The 24791-nt window shown below is 38.4% G+C and overlaps 1 pseudogene; it reads left to right on the top strand.

Moving 5' to 3' along the window:
- Positions 1–9832: 9832 nt before the first annotated feature.
- Positions 9833–19739, top strand: LOC121752094 (annotated as a pseudogene).
- The last annotated feature ends 5052 nt before the right edge of the window (positions 19740–24791 follow it).

Here is a 24791-nt window from a genome sequence, read left to right as displayed (position 1 = left end):
ACTATACACTCGCCATGTCTTCATTTTTCATCCACCATATCAGCATTCTATCTTTTAGCTTGGAGACTATACACCCGTCCTATCCCCATTTTCCACCCCATCACTATTTTTATCTTTTTAAAAATTTTATATTACTAAATAAAATAAAGTATCAAAATAACACAAACTAAAGGGCAATGAAGGTGAAAATGGTATGTATATATAGAAATTAAAGACTTTAAACGATGCTATGTTTCTAATTTAGAAAGTTGTGTTGATATTTTTTCCAATTTTAAATATCTAAAGTATGCAAAGTACATTTTCCAGATATTAATTTTGTAATTCACTTTATACGAAATTAATAAGTAAAAAATAACAATTAAATGAGTATATGATAATAAAATAATTAGACCTATAAACCTTCCTGTGGCACAAAATCCTGAACAAATTGAGTTGTGAAATTGAATCTTATAAACCAAACACACTATAAATTTTAGATATATACTCTTTTAGTCCCAAGGAAGGTAATACTTAATTTTATGCAATTTTATTTTATATGTTAAATGGAGAGAGAAAAAATAAAATAGAGATAAAAGTGTTTTTATTTTTATTAATAGATTATTTTAATTGGGATAAATTTTAAAAAAATGAGTCATGTTCAATTAAAAAAATGAACGGAGTACTATAACTCTGCAAGATTGATTGGGTGATGATGTGTATTTGAAGTGGCGAAAATCAAGTTTTCGTGTACAATATTTAATCAATAAAAAACAATACACAATCACGAGACTGATTTGCCAGATAAATTTGCAGAAGCATCAGAGCATCTACAACCGTGCTTTTGCCAGCGGTACGGTTATGGGCCCGGGCGGTACTATTCATGCCTGCCGTCTGGCAAGAGCACAACACCCACAACTGTGCTCTTCCACAAGGACGAGCACAATTAATTTAAAATTCAATTAAACAATAACATTTCCATAATATTAAAATTCATTTAAATACCACAATAAATATTACAAATGACAAATAAAATTAAGCATTACACAATTAAAATCCTAAAAATGAAAAATTACATAATTAAAATCCTAAAATTAAAAATTACATAATTAAAATCCTAAAAATTAAAAAAACCACTACTCGTTGCCGAATTTCGCCCACATGTGGTTGATTAGGTCTTCTTGTAGTTGATTGTGGATTCGAGTATCGCGCATTGTGTGTCTTGTCTCGATCCTCTGGCCAACCGTCGTATGCTCGCCTCCGCTTCCGCCATGAGATGAGTGAAATCCATTTGATGTTTTGAGTGAAGGTTGAATGTGTTGATACTTTGTATAAGAATTATGAATGAGAGATGAATGAGAGATGAATTGATGTGATAAATGAGTGATGAATGTGTGTATTTATAGATGATTTTGGAAAAAAAAAATAAAAAAAATCAGAAAAAACGGGAAAAAAACGGCCATATTTTTGGGATTTGGAAAATATTTTTTTTTAGCATTATTTATAATTAAATACCGATTTTTTTAAAAAAAAAAGTTTAAATTGCCCAATCCCGTGCCGCCACGTGTGCGTCAGCTGGCACGGACGTGCTCGATACATCGAGCAGCACCATGCCAGCGGCGCGAGCGCAGCGACGGCGGATGGCGTCCGTGCCAGCGGCGCGGACGGCGGTGGCGGCGGACGCCACCGCTGCGCATGCTCTCAAAGCGCAATATCTCTCAATAATAGGAGTATTTAAACATATAAACAGGGGCTTCGATTGTTGTGTGAAAATTTTGCTTCTTTTAAAATGTGATACATATGATCCGGACAGTTAATCATATCAAGGTGAATTAGTTTTATCATGAAAATAATTTTACTACTGATGTCCAAAATTTAGGGCTAATTTGTTTAATATATTGACCGTTGGGACGAAACAAAAGAAAGTCTAAATATCGTATATCTATATGACATATTTATGAGTAATAACATAATGCCTTTTAATCTAAATTAACTTTTTAAGATGCCAAAAGTAGGCAATTTTTAAAACCCATAAATCACTTACAAATCTTTATGCATTTTTTAACTACTAAAAATTCTACTGTCTTTGCATAAGCTTTGTTGTAGGTCATTGTTTTACTTGCGAGTTCCGAATTCGTGAAGTCTATTAGAAAAAAAAAAGATGCATAATGACGTTTCAAAATTATAATGCAGTAACATTCTGAAATTTAAACTACCCTAGCAAAGAAAAATTGATATACTAGGACTTCTTCTGTCTGTGAAATGTTGTCCAGTTTTACCATTTTAGTTCGTTTGTAAAAAGCTGCCCACTTTGTTTTTCTACTATTTTTGGTAAATGAACTCTACTTTCTACTAATTATTTACACTCGCATTCTATTAGTATAAAACTAATACTTTTCCACTAACTTTTTCAATTCATTTTTCTTCACATTTCTTAATAATCGTGCCCAGTCAAACTTTGAAAATATTTCATGAAGGGAGAGACTATTTACTACAATAATCTTAAAAATAGCACATTTTCCAACAAAGTCGAACTTATGCGTGTTTTAGAAAGTAACAACAAAGTAGCATTGCAACACCTATTTTCTCGAATAATATTTCACCCAATTTGGTTTAGAAAGTAATTGCAACAACTATTTTCTTGAATAATATTTCACCCAATTGAAGTAAAAAATAATGTCCACATAAGCCAAATTATGCGGAATAATTCACCCGAACACATAATGTTCGTAATCTCCAAGTTTTAAAAAAATAAGAGACACCAAATTCTGCTTCTGAACATAAAATAAAAAATAATCTCAATTTGCAATTTATTATAGTAGTACTATCTTTGTATAGGTGTAATCGCAACAACGAAGTATTAATGTCGAGACAGCAGCTATTATAAGACGTCAAAATTAATCTTAAATAATTAACATAGGAAAAGGATGCTCTCCACGGGTACTATTACTTATTAATTGCAATTTGCAAGCAATAATATTTTATTAATTCTCTCTGCCTCCCAAATCTCAATAGTGGTCGTGTTAAAAGTGGCGAGACTCACTTGTCAATTTTGTAAATACACATACATGTTGTTAATTTTTTTTTCTCATGTTAGATTGATCAAGATTGCTTAGACTAGGCTACAAATTATATCACGATCAATATATATAGCCATACACGTTTTGTGTATTGCCATTATTGGATGTGCCAAACATTTTCTTGTTCTAATATAGCAAAAACACACTGTCAAATTAGATAAGTTGAATGCTTTCTCTCAAGCCAGTAGATTAAGAATTTAATTAATACTTCATATGGCATATTATAAATGAAATGTTGCCTAAAATAAAAACATCATCATCTCTATTTTTCCTTCCTTTCTTTTATTTTATTATTTTTTTATTAACTCACAAAATAAAACTATATAAAAAAATCCACGTCAAAAAACAAACGTTTTCATATTTAATGGAAAGTAGTAGTATAAAAGAAGGTGTTTATGTGTATAGGGGTGCGTTATATTGCTAACTATTTAAGTTGCTAACTCTGATAATTACTCATCAATGCAATGTATTAAAAATATAAATTAAGTATATTGAAGTTCAACAAAATTATGTGTTGACATTTTAATGTGACCGTGTTAACATTTTTAATACACTACATTGATGAGTTAGCAATTGATCATAGCTCTGCGTATATATATGGTTTAGTAAAATGCAGTAGTCAAGTTTTTTAATTAGATGGAAATAAATGTAGACTTGAGAGAAATTCGAATAACTTTTTTGGTAAGTCTTGCATTCAATTATTCCACGAATCATGATCTATAAAGCGGTATTAATAGCTAATCATCTGACAGCCCTCCTTTAATCTTGATAATGAAATTTCGTAAATTGTGAGCAAATAAATAATACTCTCTCCGTCCCGCACTACTCGCACTTATTTCCTTTTTGGGCGTCCCAAGTTACTTGCACTCTTTCCATTTTTAGTAAAAATTTCACCTACAGCCGTCATTTTTTACTTTCCTATACACTCATTCCTTAATCTCTGAGCCGAAAAGGAAATGAGCGAGTAGTCCGGGACGGAGGGAGTACATGTACATCTTGATATAGGCACGTTACAAGTCGCTGGTGATGAGTGGGGTCCACTCCGTTATTGGATAAGGACGAAAGCGAAGGAACATTATTGTTGAACCGGACCCCAACCCCATCCATTTCTTTGCTCGAAAATAGATCCAATATTAAGTACTACAACACCACTTAATTTCATTCATTATTACGTATATTGAGATAGATTTCACAACTAACTCAATTATACAGAGTTATATACTCGTTTTTTTTTGACAAATCTCCTTGAGAGATTCATAGAAAAACACAATAGATTGGATAATGGAGTTAAAATTACTCATTTGAAAGAAAAAAGTATCATATTTTGCCATAATGTTTTATTTTTATTTGTAACTTTGGGAAAGACGCACAATGTTTCAACATAGTACAATTAAAAAACGTTATGAGATACGAATTTAGGCATTGGAAAGTCCACGAACATTAATGTGAAGCGATGGTGCCCCATTTTATTAGGTAATGCAATATGTAGGCGTCGTGATATTGTTAAAAAACAGTGATACATTGCATACTAAATGCCAAATATTATAAAATGGTACATTACTGAAGAGGGGTCAAACAATGATTAAAAATAATATTATCTTTAATAGACATTAAATCTTTATGGAGTGATTTGTTGCATTACATAAATGCAGCTAGACCATCACTGAGTGTGTATAAATCAGTTTAATATACAATGAGCAAGTTTAGAGTAGCACTTATTTACTGCGACCAAAATTAACCATAATAACAAATTAACAATTATTACTTGAAAGTTTGAAATATGAACCTTGATGACTAGTTATGTTAAAATATACACCCCAATGTGAATTATTTATTCAATCCTTCAGTTTGTCTGTTTAAGTGATCAACTGACATGTGACACTAGTAATTTATTCTGTGAAAAGTTCCAATTAGTGTAGTGCTGGACAAATCATAGGTAGTAAAGTGAAATGTAGAAAATAATATGTTGAGAAAGTAGAATAGATAATACTATAGTTTATTACTAATATTCAAACTTCAAATGGAAGTTCGATGCCAAGTGGGCAGCCCTTATTGGCAGCCATCACAAATGTAAGAGCATCCACAACCGTGCTCTTGCCAGCGGCACGATTGTGGGCCAGGCCCCACTTTTTCTATCTGCTCTCTGGCAAGAGCACAACACCCACAGATGTGCTCTTCCGCAAGGACGAGCACAATTCAATTTAAAATTCAATTAAACAAAAACATTTCCATAATATTAAAATTCATTAAAAAACCACAATAAATAATACAAATTACAAATAAAATAAAAAAGACATAATTAAAATCCTAAAAATTAAAAATAACATAATTAAACTCCTAAAAATTAAAAACTACATAATTAAAATCCTAAAAATTGAGATTGAGAGAGTTGTTTAGTATAGTGTCATTTTTTGTGTTTGAAATGAGAGTATTTATAGATGAAAGTATGAATTTTGGGGTAAAAATGATGGAAAAAAAATTAAAAGTGTGAAAAAAATGGATATATTTTATTAGGAAGTGAGACAATATTTTTTTAATTAATTTTGAAATTTTCAGATTTTTTCGATTTTTTTAAAAAAAATAATAAAAAATGATAAATCAACAGGCCAATCAGAGCATGCCACGTCGACGCCTTGTGCTCTTGCCGCTGGCACGGCCGTGCTCTTAGCTAAGAGCACGTCCGTGCCAGCGGCAAGAGCGCAGTGGCGGCGGAGCGCGTTCTTGCCAGCGGCAAGGACGGACGAGCAGCATTCCACCACCGTTGGGGATGCTCTAATAGTACTAGTAATTATTTTCAAATAATCATTTTCAAACTTGAATGCGAAGAGCATCCGCACCGCGTCTCGGGGTTCTCGTAACAATCATTTTCAAATGTGCATGCAAAGAGCATCCGCAACGCGTCTCGCGGGCGTCTCGGAGAGATGAGACAGCGTTGCAGCCTTCCGTCTCGGTCTCGTCTCGCCGAGCGTCTTGTCCCGGAGGAACGTCTCGCTCGAGAGCTCGCCACGTAGAGCGCGCTGGCACTAGGCGTGACGGCGCTCACTCGCGGGCCGGCGAATGGGCATCGTCACGCTGACGCAATAAATTATTTTTTTAAAAAAATCGATTTTAATAAATAAAAATAAAAACGGTAATATTACCGTGGAACGGTAAATTCTTTTCCTCTTCTTTTTTTACTCTATAAATACTCCTCTTTCATCCTCATTATACACACATCTATTATTTTCAAATCGTCTTCATTTCCTCTCTAGTTTTTATCTCACCTCTCCAATTTTCATCACAAAATGTCCGGCGACGGAAACTCTGGCGGCACCGGAGGCTTTGACATAAACGAGTTTGGCGACTGGGGGGCATGTACAATGTCTTGGGTGGTTCTGGTTCGTCGACGCCGGGCACCCAAGGCTCGTCGACGCCGGCGGCGTACCAACCACCCAATTTTAATGTGGATGCATACGCTCGTCCCTCAGCCCCGAGGTATTCGAAGGGATTATCCCAAATTAGGGAGGATTATCCGGATGAACCCAATCTGAAAGAAGGACGAGGCGGTGGAAGCTCCAGGGGTCGCGCATTCGACGCCGTTGAGGAAGAGGATGAGACGGCCGAGGAGGAGGAGGATATAGGCCGCCATCCATACAGCCGGACGGACACGATGACTATGTTCAATGCTTGGGTCAGCGTCTTGTACGATCCCATAGTCGGGAATCAACAAAACCGCAAGTGTTTTTGGGAAAAAGGTCACCGCCGCCTACAACGAGAACAAGCCGGCTCGGTCCCGCCGCGCACCTTAAAGATGCTCCGCAGTCATTTTGACCGCGTCGACAGATATGTCAAAATTTTTTGCGGCATCTACAAGAATAAAGCAGCTCAAGTACCAAAGCGGAGCCAGTGGAGCCGACATTATGAGAGCGGCTTTGCGAGTCTTCTTTGACGACAACGCCAAAGATTCAAACATGTCGATGTTTGGGAGGCCGTCAAAGATGTTGAAAGGTGGGCCGGCGGTGTCCAGCCAGCCAGGGCTCGAGCTTGAAGCGCACGAAGCACACGGCGGGTGGCCAATACTCGTCTAGTAAGGGCGGGTCAGGCAGCGCCTCACAAGAGGTTGAGGGCACGACCACCGATGCAGGGGGCTCCTCCCGTGGGCGGCGTCGGTCGCAAGGGACCAAGTCGGCGAAGGCGGCTAGAGGGAGGAGGGGCTGAGGCGAATCAAGCCAGGCAGGCTCGGTCTCGGTCTCGGACTCGAACACCCTATTAGCCATGTACTTGACCGCCACGATGACGGACACTTCTCGCATGACGCCTCCACAATATCAAGTCCATCTTGCCGGAATTGAGTATATGGCAAGACAGATGAGTATTCCGCCTCCAGGTAGCTTGAGTGCACTGTCACCGCCTTCGGGGGATGATTTGCGGGCGGAGTAGTTTAATAAAGGGATATTAGTCTCTAAAACCATGAATTTTGGTCAAATTTTGATATTTCACGCGAACTTTGAAATTGATCTCAAAAATCACAAACTTTACATTTTGTTTGTTATTTGTCAATCACCATAACCAACCAACTTCCGTGCATATTTTATTCTACTTGACACAACTAAATCAACGTGATTTTCTACGTAGCTTTTTATCCTACTTGTCACGAACTTAAAAAGTAATCTAAAATATCATAAACATTTTACGGTTGCCCATGAATAATAAGATTTTTTCCGAAAATATCTTATTTGGGCTGTGATGGGAAATAGTACCAAACGAAATGTAAAGTTTGTGATTTTTTAGACCAATTTCAAAGTTTATGGGAAATATCAAAATTTGACAAAGTTTATGGTTTTAGAAATCAATATCCCTTTAATAAAGAGATAAAAAAAAAGAAAGATATATATATTTTTTTGAAGTGAATTTTTTAATTAGAATAAATCTAGATAAAGGTGAGTTGTCTTCGTTAAATAGAGGGAACACTGGTTAAATTACCAGATCCCAGTTTAAAATGTAATCATCACACCATAAAACTAAACTGTATGGGACGAATACATTATTTGTTATTAGTACATATTAGTAATCGAAGAACTAGTAAAAACAAACATAGAAAAATACACATATTAAAAGTGTATAATTTTAGTTACCGAAAAAATATTTATAATTTAGACCACTAAATGGGAGTATTTTAAATGATAGATGCCGATTCTTGAATTCAACATTTTAAATGGCAGCCGTAAAAAAGGAATGGGATTGCACGGTAGTAAATTAATTATTGTTTGAATATATCGATGCTTTATTTATCTCCTAATGTCAGGAATGGCGAGCGATCCTCATCCCAAACAAAAATATTAAATCATACTAGTAGAGTCACATTTTTCACCCATTCTCGAAAATTTCTTTTGTAAATCGAAAGTGATATAGTCCCAAATTCCAAAAATATTTTCACGTGTGGTGTTCAATACTTACTTTGACTTGTAATTTAGTTGTTAATAAAAAAATTGAAAAGATGTTAGCTACTATCCATCTCTCTGATGGTATGGTTTCAATAGCATCCACAATCGTGTTTTTGCCAGCGTCACGGTTGTGGGCACGACCCCACTTTTTCTGCCTGTTCTATGGCAAGAGCACAACACCCACAGTTGTGCTCTTCCGCAAGGACGAGCACAATTAATTAAAATACTAAAAATAAAAAATTACATAATTAAACTCCTAAAAATTAAAAATTACATGATTATTGACTATTATTACCTGAGGAAGACTACGCATCCGGCGGCACCAACCTCAATTGTTTTTTGAGACCCAATATCATGTCCTCGTGCGTTTGAAGTTGCGTGGGGGGTCCAACCGTGAGAGGGCGGGTTGTCATCGCCTTGGCCGGACATTGTTAGGGTATGAGAGAATCAAGATGAAAATGGATATGGGAGAATGAAGATGAGAATGGATATTGGAGAATGAAGATGAGAATTGTGTAGTTTGATGTGAATTTTTGGGTGTGAAAGTGAGGGTATGTATAGATGAAAGTGTGTATTTTTGGGGGGGAAAAAATAAAAATAAAAATAAAAAAAGTGTAAAAAACGGTAATAAACGGTTATAATTTTTTTGGGAAGTGAAAATTTTTTTTATTTTTTATCAGTTTTTTTAATTAAAAACCGATTTTAAATTAAAAAAACATTTAAAGGCAACGGCTATGCTGTTGCCCAATCGCCGGGCGACACGTCAGTAGCTCGCTGGCGCGGCGCGAGCGCAGCGGCGGCGAGACATATCCGTTCCAGCGGCGCGGACGACGGTGGCGACGGCTGCCACCGTTGCGGATGCTCTTAGTAAATTATGCACTCAATACGGTCTTTTAATTTTGTGTGGAATTTAAGTCGAAAACCGTAGGAAAAAAGCGATAATTAATCATAGGTCATAATCAACAGTAGCTTGAATGAATCGATACTGTAATAATGTCTTAAATTTAAAAATAAAAAGAAAATAAAAAGAGAAAAATGGAAAAAGAGATCAATCCTCGTGTGAAATTAACAAATTATAGTCACATTTTTCACTGTTCGTGGCGTGTCCCCACCTGAGAATATAACTCTTGCATTTCAATTGTCGTTAATATAAACGCATGTTTCGTATGCAAAAAAACAACACTTGCATTTATATAGATTTTATCAGTATATTTAGTTGCATATGATATTATTCTAAATACATACATACATACATACATACATACATACATACATACATACATACATACATACATACATACATAAACGAGATCGCTTTCCTCTCTTCCCACCATTTTATCTCTCCCCCTCTTTCACACACAATCTCTCACTCTCTCTCTCTCTCTAAATAATTGAATTATTTAGTGTACTGGGTTCCTCGTTTTCTGCGTCCTTTTCTTCAATATAAACCACATTCGAAATCTCCAAGCTTGGGAAGGAACACAAATTAAGAAGCAGAGATCAATTATCTGATGGCGCAGATGCTACTCCATGGAGACCTTCACGCCACTGTCTATGAGGTCGACAAATTGCACATTGGTGCCGTCGGCTTGTTTTTCCGTAAGGTAATCCAACCTTTCCTTCATTCCCTTTTATCTCCACATTTTATTTATTTTTTTCTTTTTTCCAGACTAAATCGTTGTGTTTCGTCTATCTTTATTTTCTCAGTTTATTACTTCTTTTAAAAAAATTACTTGCATAGATCCATGTTTAATCTAAATTATGCTCCTGAACTTTTTACTTTTTCTGTCATAATAATTATAACTACACGAAATGTTTTTACTGAATATCATTATATGGAACTTAATTTACTTGCAAAATAGTACTCCCTCCGTCCCCCAAAATTCGTCATCATTTGACCCGGCACGAGTTTTAAGAAATATAATAGAAAGTGGGTTGAAAAAGTTGGTGGCACGTGAGTCTTACTTTTATATATTAGTTTTATAATAAAATGTGAGTGTGAATGAGTTAGTGGAATGTAGGGTCCACTACAAAAAATGATAAAAGTGAAATGTGACAAATTTTTAGGGACGGACGAAAAAGGAAATATGTGACAAATTTTCAAGGACGAAGGGAGTATTAATCGGGAACTTGAGGCATCATATAGTATACTGGGGGTGTTCAGTTGGTAAGATTAAATCTCATGATTAAATATGTATCATGTTTGGTTAATAAGATTGAACCCTTTAACTTAATACTAGATGGTTAGTATCATGATAATTGTTCTTAGCCTTCCCCTCCAATTAAAATAATCCCACAACTTAATTCTAGATGGATAGTCTCATGATATTAGTCATGACAACCGAACACCACCTGATAGTACTATTTTTTTTCCTTTTTCAAAATCTTAATATAGAAAATACAAACGGTTAGGAGTAGTAGTACTTTTTTATAACTTCACACCAAAAGGAAATGTTGATACACTATAAAGAATGCGTAAAGGAAATGTTCAAATGTGTAAGCCTCCGTAAAATCGGTGTTTTGAGGAATATACAGCGATCCAAGTTTTCAACTACAAAGTACAAACGATATAAATGGTTTGCATTTGATATAAAATTAGAGTTTTAAATATTATTAAAATATGGAGTATTAAATATTATGAACATACAACCATTTTAGCCATTAATTTTCAATATAAAAGCCATGATGGAGTTATTAAAATAAGGAGCCGTTGATGTGGACTGATTGGCTTTCAAGCTTAAAATAGCGTTCTCGTGCATTATTTCTATTGGCTTCTTATATTAATATCCCTAAGCTAACATATAAGAATAAAATAATCCAACTGCAAAAATAGGTTCGATTTGATAAATTATGTTCAGCTAAGCTTGATAGGGTAATGACTCGATCGAGCCTATTAGTTGTATTCGGTTTGATTATTTGTGAGTAAGTTTATTAGTAATTGATAGGTTAATAAATTACGTTGGAAATGAATGTTGTGCTATGTAATTAGTGTGTACACGTATTTTTGTTTTAACATAATTAATGATTTGAATAGCGTCTAACACACTATATATAATGTAGTGTAGGTGCCTACGCTTAAAGGTTTAGACAATTTTACTTATGTACTACTACTCCACTATATAATTTGTGAACGTGCGCTTTATGACCATGGTGAAATATCTAGTTAATCTTGAAATTATGAGAGAACGAAAAAAATATGTAAAGTATGAGATATAATGAAAAAAATGAATAAAGTAAGAGATAGAAGTAGAAAAATTGGATAGAAAAAATAATTATACTTCACCAATCTTTCTAATCTGAATATAACTAAATATCTCGAGCTTATCAACCAACACTCGAACTCTTGAAAAATATTACACCATTTGTATGCATTTTGTGAAATTTGAATGATTTCAGTTCACTAATGAGATCCAATTTACTGGAAGACGATGAAAATAGTGACAATAAAAAATGCATGTGGGCAAAATGCAGGCAGTAGAAGGCGTGGAGCACGTGCTGGGGCTGGGCGACGCGTCCTCGAAGATGTACGCGACGATCGACCTCGAACGAGCCCGCGTCGGCCGCACCCGTAAGCTCGACCAGACCGCCAACCCCAAATGGTACGAGTCCTTCCACATCTACTGCGCCCACATGGCCTCCGAGGTAGTCTTCAGCGTCAAGATCAGCAAGCCCGTCGGCGCCGAGCTCATAGGCCGCGCTTACTTACCCGTCTCCGACCTCCTCCGCGGCGACGAGATCGACACCTGGCTCGAGATCCTCGACACCAACCGCAAGCCTATTGATGGCAAGTCGAAAGTCCACGTCAAGCTCCATTTCTTTGACGTCAGCCGCGAGCGCTTCTACGCAAGCGGCCTCAAGACCCCCAACTTCCCGGGGGTGCCTTACACTTTCTTCCCGCAGAGGAAGGAGTGTAAGGTCACGCTCTACCAGGACGCCCACGTCCCTGATGATTTCATCCCGCGGATCCCCCTCTCCGGGGGGAAGTTCTACGAGCCTCACCGCTGCTGGGAGGACATCTTCGACGCTATAAGCGACGCCAAGCACTTCATATACATCACGGGGTGGTCTGTCTACACGGAGATCACTCTGGTGAGGGACACGCGGCGCCCCAAGGCTGGCGGGGACGCCACCCTTGGGGAGCTCCTTCTCAGGAAGGCCAACGAGGGTGTCCGCGTCCTCATGCTGGTGGGACGATAGGACGTCCGTTGGCTTCCTGAAGACGGACGGATTGATGGTCACGCACGACGAGGAGACGTTCAACTACTTCAACGGGACCGAGGTGCACTGCGTGCTCTGTGGGCGCAACCCGGACGATGGGGCGACCTTGGTGCAGAACATCGCCATCGGGACCATGTTCACGCACCATCAGAAGACGGTGGTGGTGGACGCCGCCATGCCTAGCAGCAGCGACCAGATGAGGAGGATCGTGAGCTTCGTGGGCGGGATCGATCTCTGCGATGGGCGTTACGATACGCAGTTTCACCCGCTCTTCCGGACGCTGGCCACCTCCCACCACGACGATTTCCACCAGGGGAACATCGAGGGTGCCACCATCACGAAAGGCGGGCCGAGGGAGCCGTGGCACGACATACACTGTAAGCTGGAGGGCCCCGCCGCGTGGGACGTCCTGTTCAATTTCGAGCAGAGGTGGAGGAAGCAGGGAGAGAAGGACTTGCTCCTCGAGATGAACGAGCTCCGGAGCATCATAATCCCACCGTCTCCGGTGACATTCCCTGATGATCCGGAGACGTGGAACGTGCAGGTCTTCCGTTCCATCGATGGAGGAGCCGCGTTCGGCTTCCCGGACAAACCCGAAGAGGCGGCCAAGGTCGGCCTCGTGAGCGGGAAAGACAACATCATCGACCGGAGCATACAGGACGCCTACATCCACGCTATCCGCAGGGCGAACAGGTTCATCTACATCGAGAATCAGTACTTCCTAGGCAGCTCCTTTGCGTGGAACTCCAAGGACGTAAACGATGCAGATATCGAAGCACTGCACGTGATCCCGAGGGAGATCTCGCTCAAAATCGTGTCGAAGATCGAGAGAGGGGAGCCCTTCAGAGTGTACGTGGTCCTCCCCATGTGGCCGGAGGGATTCCCGGAGAGCCAATCGGTTCAGGCGATACTCGACTGGCAGAGACGGACGATGCAGATGATGTACACTGACATCATCGAAACCCTTAAGGCCAAAGGAATCGTGGCCAACCCCAAGGACTACTTGACCTTCTTCTGCCTTGGCAACAGGGAGGTCAAGAAGCCCGGGGAGTATGAGCCTGCCGAAAAGCCTGACCCCAACTCAGACTACGGCAGAGCTCAAGCCAACAGGAGGACCATGATCTACGTCCACTCCAAGATGATGATCGGTACGTTAATAAATTAAAATATTCATAATATCGAATTCACTCATACGTAGATAATAATAACATGATGCAGTGGACGACGAGTACATCATCGTGGGATCGGCGAACATCAACGAGAGGTCGATGGCGGGGTCTAAAAGGAAACTTGCTTTTTCATGTTTGAAAGCAATGCAGCGGATATTGCAAAATGGTAAGCTTAGTTTTTCATTAATCAATGAAATGATAGCAATTACATAGCATTATATAAGGATTCATAGAAGGATCTAGACTCCTAATCGTCCTAGCCAAATCAGTTACGATACTCAACCAATAATCAGCTAGGATGAGAATCAATTCTGCTTTTCCATCATTCTCACAACAACATCCTTCCAGCTCATCATGTGGTCCTCATTGTGAGCTGGAGCATTCACAAGATGAGATGGATCAACTTCTTTGCCTTCCACGTTCATAGATGCAGCATGACATATATTACTGATTTGCTTCTTCTTTGAGTCATCTTCACTTGCATTGTTTTCAGAACTGAGGGATCCGCTAACACGCCCCCTCAAGCCTAGTGTAGATTGAGCAAGGACTCCAATCTTGTTGCGTAATCTCACATAGGATTGATGAGGTAGTGGCTTGGTAAAGATATCAGCAACTTGATCCAAAGAGGGTACATGCCTGAGATCAACTTCTTTTGCCAATACTTTATCTCGAACAAAATGCACATCTAGTTCAATATGTTTAGTTCGAGCATGCAAGACCGGATTAGAAGCAAGGGCAATTGCACTAAGATTGTCAACCCATATTACCGGTTTGCCTTTTGCTTCAATCTTCAACTCAGTTAGCAATGATTGAAGCCAAGTTACCTCTGCTGTAACATGAGCAAGACTCCTATATTCTGCCTCGGTGCTAGATCTTGCAACCACAGTTTGTTTCTTGGCACACCAAGAAATGAGATTTCTGCCATAATAGGTGCAGTATCCACTTGTAGAGCGCCTATCATCCACATCTGAAGCCCAGTCAGAGTCACAAAATGCGGAGACATGGCCATTTGATTTTTGTATATGAATTCCATGATCAATACTGCCAGATAGATATCTTAGAATCCTTTTTACAGCCTTCCAATGAGTGTCCAATGGTGCAGCCATGTATTGACTCACCTTATTGACAGCAAAATTAATATCCGGCCTAGTGATTGCAGCATACTGTAGAGCACCTACTATACTTCTGTAAAGCTTTGCATCTTCCATAGGTTGACCCAAGACTTTACTGAGATGACAAGAAGAGACCATAGGTGTAGGACAACCTTTGGCATTCTGCATATTCACCTTCTTTAAAAGATCCTTGATATAACTTGACTGGCAGAGATGAAGGCCTCCTTCAGTAGTCTTGATGACCTCCACACCAAGAAATAAGTTCACTTCACCAAGATCCTTTAAGGAGAAATGACTATTGAGCTGATCTATTACTTTCTGAATAGAAGGTGAAGAATTTCCAGTAATGAGCATATCATCTACATAGATGAGTAAATAGATGGACTCACTGCCTTTATGTCTAAAAAACAGAGACGCGTCAGCCTTGGATTGAGAGAAACCAAGGCTGATGAGTACAGAGTGGACTGTAAAAAACCAGGCCCTAGATGCTTGTTTTAAACCATAAATTGCTTTCTTCAATTTGCACACCAAGTGAGGACCACCTTGCTCAAAACCAACCGGTTGTTTCATGTATATATCTTCCTCCAGATTTCCATTTAAAAAGGCATTGTTAACATCCAAATGAGTGATATTCCAGCCATGAGAAACTGCTACGCTCAAGATCAGCCTAATAGTAGGAGGTTTAACCACGGGGCTAAAAGTCTCATTAAAATCAAAACCGGGCTGCTGAGCAAAGCCTTGAGCAACCAGCCTTGCCTTGTGCCTAGCAATGCTCCCATCAATATGCAGTTTAAGCTTAAAAACCCAAGTACAACCAATGAGATTCTTTCCCGGTGGAAGAGTGGTTAAAATCCAAGTTTTGTTCCTGAGAAGGGCAAGGAATTCAGCTAACATAGCTGCTTTCCAGACATGGATAAGGAGAGCCTCAAGAGCAGATTTGGGAATGAGATGTGATGACATGGTGATGCTATAGATTTTAGGCTTGAAGATTCCAGCTTTGGCTCTAGTGGTCATTTGGTGAGTGGAGGCTGTAACTAGCTGAGAATTAGCCGAAGCTGATTGAGGAGGGGATGAATCAGTAGCAGAGGGTGTATCATCACTATTAGGGGAAGGGATGAGATCGAGGTCTGGTTGTGGAACGATGGGAGAAGGGGCACGAGTAGATGATATAGAGGTAGATGAGGGAGAAAAGGTGTGTGATTCATCAAACTGAGAGGTATTAGGAGATGGAGTACTGGACTGTATTTGAGGAGTGATGAAATTGCCCAAAGGGAGAGAAGGTGAAGAGAAATTAGGAGTAGAAGAAGAATGATTTGAGTGATCAGTCAGATATGGAAAAACTGATTCATCAAAAACAATGTCTCTAGATATGATGACTTTGCCATTGGGTAAAAGTGCTTTGTATCCTTTATGGGAGGGGCTGTAGCCAATGAAAATGGCACTTGCTGATCTGGGCTGGAGTTTGTTTTGGTTATAGGGTCTGAGGTAAGGATAACAGAGGCAACCAAAAGTCTTGAGAAATAGATAATCTGGTTTGGTATTGTGGAGCTTTTCAAATGGAGATATGTTGTTTATGGTTTTAGAGGGTAAGAGATTGATCAGATGCGTAGCTGTAAGGAAAGCATCGTCCCAGAATTTGCGTGGCAATCTTGCTTGAGTGAGAAGTGACAAACCGGTTTCAACAATATGCCTATGCTTCCTTTCAGCCAAGCCATTTTGTTGTGGTGTATAAGGGCATGAAATTCTATGATGAATCCCGCACTCTTTCAAGTAGGTAGTGAGAGCCTGAAACTCTCCACCCCAATCAGACTGAAGAATCTTGATTTTGAGAGACAACATAGTTTCAACCATCATCTTAAACTGTTTAAAAACTGTAGCAACATCACTCTTATTTTTTAAGAGATAAATCCAGGTAAAACGGCTATATTCATCAATAAAAGAAACATAATAGGTGAAGCCATTTCTAGAGATGATGGGTGATGGTCCCCAAAGATCACTATGAATGACATGTAGAGGGGTAGAACACTGGTTCTGAGACAGGGAGTAAGGCAATCTATGGGACTTAGATACACAACAAGAATGGCAAAGATTGCTTGGTTTCATTGATGAAAATGGAACATTACAGCTGCCAAGTGCAGTTTTGATAACATCAAAAGTGGGGTGTCCAAGTCTTCTATGCCACAAATTAAAGCTTGGAACAGAAACTACATCACTAGAATTAGAAACAACAGCAGGAGATGTCAAAAAGGCTGAAGGAGCAGTCTGTTTGGCTTGATTGAAAACAGAATTGGAGTTGATGCTTGAACTGTCAGGAGAAGATTTCACTGTGAATTGGTAGAGACCATTGTTAAGGATTCCCTGAAGGACGACTTCCTTGGTAGCTTGATCCTTAACAAAACAGTGAGAAGGGTGAAACTCAAAAAAGACCGAATTATCTTTGGCAAATTGTGAAACACTAAGAAGATTTTTGGTAATTTTTGGAACATGAAGAAGATCCTTAAGCAGCAAATTCCTATTTGTGTATGGAGATTTAAAATGAGCTTCACCTATATGTGCAATATTCATGCCATAGCCATCACCAAGTAAGAGCTTCTTACCTAGTAAGAGCTTCTTACCTCCATTGTATTCGGAGCTGATGTTCAAGTTTGACAGATCATTTGACACATGGTTGGTTGCACCAGAATCTGGGAACCATGATGTTGAGCTGGCATTCTCATAATTATACTCTGATGGATAGATAATAGAAGGAGAAGGTGTGGCAGCTTGGGGTCTTGACTGAACAAGGTGAGCTGATGGTGGAAAATGTTGCTGTTGATGGCCTCCTCGTGGTGCTGTTGTGGCAGAGCTAGGCTCATAACGATACCAGCACTTATCGGCGCCGTGCCCTGGCTTTTGACATAGCTGACATATCAACTTTCCACCACTGTAGCTTCTTCCTCCTCTCCTTCCACCTCTGTTTCTTCCTCTCCCAGAACCAAAAGATCCATCACGATTGAAATTTTGGGTAGACTCCTTTCTTTGCCCAGATTGGTGTGCCAAGTTCAGAGAAGGTTGTGATCCTTCCATACTGCCCACTGTATCATTCTCTACTTCAAGTCTAGTTTCAAAACTTAGAAGAAGGGCACACACATCTTGCACGGTCCATGGTTCAGATCTAGAGGAAATAGAAACAACTGCTGGATTATAATCTCGTGGAAGCCCACCGAGTATAGCTAGGATTTGATCACGATCTGAGACAACATATCCAGTGGCTCCCAACATGTCACAACAAATCTTCATTTTGTTGAGGTACTCCTGCATCGAGAGATTTCCTTTCTTCAAGTTTTGTAGCTGCGATTTATACTGCATAATTTTTGCCATGGATCTGCTTGAGAAGTTGGTGATGAGAGCTTTCCAAATGTCTTTGGTAGACTTCAGACCTACCACAAGGATAAGTGCACTCTCTGATAGAGACGACAAAAGCCAAGCTGCTAGGCGTTGGTCTTGGCGACGCCAAGCTAAAAAATCAGGGTTCGGCACAGATCCTCCCGATGGGTCAGCCACCATTTGATCAGGAGTTGGCTCTTCCCCGGTGAGAAATGATTCAAGGCCATAACCCCACACAGTTGCTTCAACCTGCTGTTGCCACATAAGGAAATTGTTATCTGTTAATTTCACAGATATTGGTGGATTCTGCGGCAGTGCCGGAATATTGCCGAAATTGGCTTGAGAAGTAAAAGAAGAAGAGCTTAAAGCTTCATTGGCATTTGACCCACCGGAGCCTGCCATTTCAAAAGATAAAAGAAGATAAAAACTATAATAATAACAGAGCCAGGATCAAAATCCCGCTCTGATACCATAAAAGGAAACTTGCTTTTTCATGTTTGAAAGCAATGCAGCGGATATTGCAAAATGGTAAGCTTAGTTTTTCATTAATCAATGAAATGATAGCAATTACATAGCATTATATAAGGATTCATAGAAGGATCTAGACTCCTAATCGTCCTAGCCAAATCAGTTACGATACTCAACCAATAATCAGCTAGGATGAGAATCAATTCTGCTTTTCCATCATTCTCACAACAACATCCTTCCAGCTCATCATGTGGTCCTCATTGTGAGCTGGAGCATTCACAAGATGAGATGGATCAACTTCTTTGCCTTCCACGTTCATAGATGCAGCATGACATATATTACTGATTTGCTTCTTCTTTGAGTCATCTTCACTTGCATTGTTTTCAGAACTGAGGGATCCGCTAACAGGGTCAAGGGACTCGGAGATCGCGATGGGGGCGTACCAGCCTTACCATCTGTCGGGGGAGCAGCCGGCGAGAGGGCAGGTGCATGGCTTCCGGATGGCGCTGTGGTACGAGCACACGGGGATGCTGGACAACTCGTTTAGCTATCCGGAGAGCCTGGAGTGCATTAAGAAAGTGAACAGGATTGCGGGGCAGGATTGGGGTTTATACACGCAGGAGGGGGTGGAGAGGGACCTTCCCGCCCACCTGCTGAACTATCCCGTCGACGTGGCAGAGGACGGGACAGTAACGGAGCTGCCGGGGATGGAGAATTTCCCTGATACCAACGCTCGAGTTCTTGGCACCAAGGCTGCTTACATCCCTCCTATTCTTACTACTTGATTTGCTTGTGTCATTAATAAGAAATCATCTATAAATCAGTTGCGGTTGTATGAACCTTAATTGATTAATGCCAGTGTTTTGGGTGCATTTCAAGTCTTAATTGATATAATGAGAGAACTGAATTTATTATAAGTTTCATAAACCTTTGCTTCTATCACATATTGATTTTAGGATTAACTCTATAAATTTATATCAATAATTTTATTTATTTATTCATTCTAAAAGAAATCTTCATTTCAAAGAAAATTATCTAGGAATATATCAAGCTAAAGAAAAGTTAATACAGATATTCTAATGCGGAAGGTTTGTTAGGATCGGTTTTACTTACAGAAGTAATATACCAAAAGATGAGTTGAAATGATTTAATTTCATTAGAAAAAATATATATTAGTCTGCGTACATTATTCAACTGAAAATCTGCATTATTAAATGATACGTGGCACCAATCTAACCGTCGGATGACAAAATCGTGGGACTGAGATTAAAAAGAACAAAGAACAAAAGATACAAAAAGGAAATGAATACATCCATATATATATATATATAGAAGTGCATTATATGATAACCCCAATTTTCGTAATAATCATATAACTAAATCTGGACCACACATTTTTAAAATCACGTGGTCTAGATTCAAACTTAGATTTACTTCATAAAAAAAAGTGCGGGGGTAAATATGTCATTTCGCTCATGATAAAATTTACGTATCCAAATTTCACTCATTTAATTTCTGAATTTCGCTCATTTTATCAGTCAGTCAAAAGTATCATTTTATCAACTCAGAGTATCATTCTATCCGGCAAAACTATCATTCTATGCAATAAACCTATCATTTTATCAGTCAGTCAAAAGTATCATTTTATCAACTCAGAGTATCATTCTATCCGGCAAAACTATCATTCTATGCAATAAACCTAATATATATCATTTTATCAGTCAGTCAAAAGTATCATTTTATCAACTCAGAGTATCATTCTATCCGGCAAAACTATCATTCTATGCAATAAACCTATCATTTTATCAGTCAGTCAAAAGTATCATTTTATCAACTCAGAGTATCATTCTATCCGGCAAAACTATCATTCTATGCAATAAACCTAACATATACTCCCTCCGTCCCATTAAATATGCAACATTTGCTTTTTGGCACGAGATTTTATATAGTGTTGTTTTGTGAGTTAATGAAAAGAGAATAAAGTAAGAGAGAAGAAAAAGTAGAGAGAGTGTTGTTTCTATTTTTGGAAACGTTTCATTTTTAATGGGACAGACCAAAAAGGAAAACGTTTCATTTCTAATGGGACAGAGGGAGTATCATTTTATCAGTCAGTCAAAAGTATCATTTTATCAACTCAGAGTATCATTCTATCCGGAAAAACTATCATTTTTATAAGGTTTCTGTAGTTTTATCCGCTTAGATTATCATTTTATCAGGTAAAAGTATCATTTTATTAAACAAAAATGTCATTTTATACACCAAAAATACCTATCATTCTATCGTCTGAAAGTATCATTCTACCCGGTAAAACTATCATTCTATCGGCTGAAAGTATCATTCTATCCGGCAAAACTATCATTTTATGCAGTAAACCTAACATTTATAAGATAAAAGTATCATTTTATCAACTCAGAGTGTCATTCTATCCGGCAAAACTATCATTCTATGCAATAAACCTATCATTTTATCATTTTATCAGTCAGTCAAAAGTATCATTTTATCAACTCAGAGTATCATTCTATCCGGCAAAACTATCATTCTATGCAATAAACTTATCATTTTATCAGTCAGTCAAAAGTATCATTTTATCAACTCAGAGTATCATTCTATCCGGCAAAACTATCATTTTATGCAATAAACCTATCGTTTTATCATTTTACGTGATATTTGGTGAAATTCAGAAATTAAATGAGGGAAATGACAGTTTTACCCCCGCGCTTTTTTTATGAAGTAAATCTAAGTTTGAATCTCAAAACTATCATTCTATGCAATAAACCTATCATTTTACGTGATATTTGGCAAAATTCAGAAATTAAATGAGAGAAATGACAGTTTTACCCCGCGCTTTTTTTATGAAGTAAATCTAAGTTTGAATCTCAACCGCATGATTAGAAATATGTGTGGTCCAGATTTGGTTATAGGGTTATTACGATATTTAGGGGTTATCATATGATCACGACTCTATATATATATATATATATATATATAGGGTAGTGATCTATGGCAAACACTCCTTAAGCAAATAACTAGAGAACAAATCATAGCCACAAGATCAAAAAAATCAAGGGCTAATATTAATTTTCGAATTTAATGAGATATTAGCTCCCTCAATCACAAATTTACTCCATAATAACAAGTCAGGGGTATTTTGGTCATTGCACAGCGAATTAAATCCAATTTTGAAAATCGAATTCAAACCGTGTCGCATCTTCTTCTCTTCTTCTCTCTTCTCCTCTTGTCGTCGCAGTTGGCGGTGTCGCAGAAGAGAGTTTTGGTGGCGACAATGGCGGTTGCCGAAACCGTCTTCGCTCTCATCGGTAGCTCAGCCGCGCAGGAAGCTCCCGCACCGGCGCTGGCTTCCGTCGCTCGCCGTCGCCGTAGCCGTAGCTTCGTTCGTCGTCGGCGCGGCGCTCAGGACCTGAGTTTTTATTTTCCTTTCTAGGCTATGGCGGAGTGTGTATGTAATATATATTGATTTGCGGTGTTTGGGGGTTTGGATCAGTTGAATTGCTGTGTTTGGGGTTTTTGAAATTCTTTTTCGGTTTGTAATATTCATTCGACATTTTTATGTGTGACTTCTAACAGTGTGTATCACACTATTAGATATTCATACTGTGCATTTGATGTTAATTAGGATAAGTAGTATAAAATTGCCATTTTCTCCAAATCATATTGCCCGTAAGTTCTTACCAATTTTGATGTTATTATTATATTGATTTCATTACTTATTTTGTTGTTGTTGTTTATACTATAAGAGTGATGTGTTTTGTAAACAAGAGTGAAGTAAAATCACAATAAGAGTGATGTGTTTTGTAAACAAGAGTGAAGTAAAGTCATGCTACGAGTGATGTGTTTTGTGAACAAGAGTGAAGTAAAATCTGAGTAAGAGTGATGTGTTTTGTGAACAAGAGTGAAGTAAAATCTGAGTAAGAGTGATGTGTTTTGTGAACAAGAGTGAAGTAAAATCTGAGTAAGAGTTATGTGTTTTGTGAATAAGAGTGAAGTAAAATCTGAGTAAGAGTGATGTGTTTTGTAAACAATAGTGATTTGTTTTGTAAACAAGAGTGAAGTATTCAAAATCCACTTCAATTTGACAATTTCTCCATTGAGAAACACCACGGCTCTTTTAGCATGCACTTCTCTTATCAAGGTTATGGATTCATCAACTCAGACATACATCTAAGCATCCAATTTCTGATCAAGTTATAATTATTTTTGGAGAATTACACCAGCCATATACCTAATTCAACTAGTACATAGGAAGAAAATCCTAAAACTGATATTAGAATCCTTGAATAATTTTCAATCCCAATCCATTTCGGTAGAAATTACTAATTAATTTTTTTTTACTTAAATCATTTTCGAGCTAAAGCCGAGCGAAAGCGGAAAGAAAAAATGTTATCTCCACTTAGAAAATATATAATGCATAATTGCTCCAGCATACAGCGCCGGAGCCGAAGAAGTCGACGAGATCACCGACGGCGGCGGTGCAGCCGTCGGAGACGTCTGAGAAGGCGTCGGAGTGGGCGGAGCCTGCGGCAGCTCCGCCACAGAGACAGCTAGCGCGGCGCATGACTTTTGTAAGATTGGATTCACGGTGATTATATGTTATTCATGAATTCACATTGATGTATTGAATTCCCAAAATGCCCCTGGACAAGTTTTTTTTCATAAAAATCTGAAAGTTTGTTTAAGCCATAGGATTAATTTGGAGTATTAAAATGTGTGGCTGAGATTTGTTCTCTAGTTATACATTTAAGATTAGTTATATATTGATCACTATATATATATATATATATATATAGGGTAGTGATCTATGGCAAACCCCTCTTAACCAAATAACTAGAGAACAAATAATAGCCACAAGATCAAAAAAATCAAGGGCTAGTATTAATTTTTGAATTTAAGGAGATATTAGTACATTCAATAACAAATTTATTCCACAATAACAAGGCGAGGGTATAATTGTCATTGCAGCCAATTTACGTTTGTCATCAATTGAAGAAGCCAATTGAGTTTCTTCTTCATCACAAAAGCTATCTGTTGCGATCACAAAGTCATCTGCTGCAACCAGTTGTTGAAGTGATGGTGGTGCTGCTGCATCCATCACAAACTTATCTGCTGAGACTAGATTTGAAGAAGGAGAAGGTTGTTGATGAATTGACAATGGAAGGCCACAATTCTTCGGATTTTCTTCAACCTTTTTCTCCTACGAATTGAGCAATTGCTCCAATTGGTGGAGTTGCAGACCACCATCGTTGCCGTAAGGCAATCTCCTTTTCGCCGCCGGAGAGGGGGCCGCGCGGTTGATGAGAGCATCGACGGAGGGATGGCTGAAGGAGTAGAGTTTGCCGGCCGGAGATTTCATTGCACCAGCTCCGCCGCCGGGAAGCGTCGCCGCCGCCGCGATTACAAAGCTACTCATCAGCCACTACAACCCATCTTCAAGCCCGACAATTCTGCTAATGTTTAGTAGTATACATATATGTTGATTTGTGGTGAAATTCAAATTTTTTGTACATCTGGTATGATGAAATATTATTTTATAATTGTTTGTTCAAATAATCACATTTGCCGTTTAATGGCTTCAAATGGTTATGTAGTCCTCTATTTAATCATAGTTCATAAATAATATAGTGATGTGTTTTTGTTAACAACAGTGAAGTAAAATAATGCTAAGAGTGATGTGTTTTGTAAACAACAGTGAAGTAAGATCATGCTAAGAGTGATGTGTTTTGTAAACAACTGTGAAGTAAGATCATGCTAAGAGTGATGTGTTTTGTAAACAACTGTGAAGTAAGATCATGTTAAGAGTAATGTGTTTTGTAAACAACAGTGAAGTAAAATAATGCTAAGAGTGATGTGTTCTGTAAACAACAGTGAAGTAAGATCATGCTAAGAGTGATGTGTTCTGTAAACAACAGTGAAGTAAGATCATGCTAAGAGTGATGTGTTTTGTTAACAACAGTGAAGTAAAAT

This window comes from Salvia splendens, chromosome 10 (assembly GCF_004379255.2).
Source record: "Salvia splendens isolate huo1 chromosome 10, SspV2, whole genome shotgun sequence".
Classification (NCBI taxonomy): domain Eukaryota; kingdom Viridiplantae; phylum Streptophyta; class Magnoliopsida; order Lamiales; family Lamiaceae; genus Salvia; species Salvia splendens.
The sequence above is the reverse complement of the archived record's forward strand: the minus strand, read 5'-3'. Positions and strand labels throughout refer to the sequence as shown.